General features: G+C 56.7%; 1 pseudogene; it reads right to left on the reverse strand.

Annotated features, from left to right (window-relative positions):
* Positions 1-38: 38 nt before the first annotated feature.
* LOC105681180 overlaps positions 39-1,327 on the reverse strand; it is a 2,439-nt pseudogene continuing 1,150 nt past the window's right edge.

Raw genomic sequence — 1,327 nt, forward strand, 5'->3', positions numbered from 1 at the left:
AACGCACGGGGACGAAAGGAACGCGCAAAACGGGAACGTCGTGCGTTATCGAGTTTATTGCTTACTTCGACGCGAACTACCGGGTCGATAAAACGAAAAACGGTCTTAAAACTACGAATACTCGCGAACGAGCGACGGACTGTTCCTTCTCGTTGCTCGTGTCACTTACGTTCGCGCGGCTCGAGCAACCGCGACGTTTCGTTCGCTGGAAGACATCGGATTCCTGGTCGTCGACGGTCACCAGTACGGTGATCGTTCACGACGAGGAACAACGGACGAACGCTGGACGAAGAAAGATCGCGACGATTCGAATCGCCGTCGTACGACTCGTTAACCTAAGATCAGCGAGGTTCGCGCAAACAGCCGAACGTAAACGATTTCTCTCTCTCTCTCTCTCTCTGCCTGTGTCTCGGGTCTCGCCGTCGATAGCGCAGGAGGAGAAAAAGAGAGAGAGAGAAAAGAGCGCGATCGTGAAAAAGAGACACGCGAGCGTAAAACTCGACGGTTGAGCATTCGAATTGAGCGTGGAGCCGCGCGCTTCTCCATCGATCGGTCGGCGGGTTACGCGCCGTCGCTGACCTATGCGAAGCTCGACCCCGTTACCGTTGATCGGACGAACTTCGCTCCAAAGGCCTTTCGTGGACGGAATGGCTGATAAGGATCCGCGGAAGGTCGCGCGCGTTCTCGCGCGGACGAGCGCGATTAAGTACGATGCTTACAATTAACCTATGTACAGTGGCGAGTCGATCCGATATCCCGTTTTTAAAACGAGCTCTCGCGCTTCGTTCTGTGCTGAACGGTTTCCGGGCTGGGCGTCATAGCCGGATTGTCGTAAGCGTAATCGAGAGTGGTGTCCTCGCTGGGATGCCTTCTCGACAACGAAGTGGTGGTGGTGTTCGGCGTGGCGTTACCGGTTCCGCTTCCATTGGCGCTGCCGCTTCCGCTCGCGCTTCCGCTACCGTTCCCACCTCGTCCGCTTTCGTTTTCCATGTATCGGGAAGGTGCCACGCTCGCGCTTATCGTCGGCATCGTCAGCTTCAATCCGTTGTGCCTGGACGTGCCCGATTCCGCGTCTCGAAGCGTCGATTTACCGCGATCGTTGTTGTTGTCGTTGTCGTTGTCGCCGCCGTTGCCGTTCGACGTTCCCTGAGAAGCAAGATATCGGTCGGTGCGGTCGACGCGACGCGCTCGTTCGATCGCGAGACGGAAAAACTAGCTCGCTCACCTTTGCTCGTTTGCCGGCGATGGCTCGTCTCAGGGTGGTTTGCATCTTCTCCCATCGTGGACACTTTTGCGCGTACAGGTACAGGCTCGACACGAGAGACGC

This window comes from Bombus impatiens, unplaced genomic scaffold (genome assembly GCF_000188095.3).
Source record: "Bombus impatiens unplaced genomic scaffold, BIMP_2.2 scf_0640, whole genome shotgun sequence".
In the NCBI taxonomy this organism is placed as follows: domain Eukaryota; kingdom Metazoa; phylum Arthropoda; class Insecta; order Hymenoptera; family Apidae; genus Bombus; species Bombus impatiens.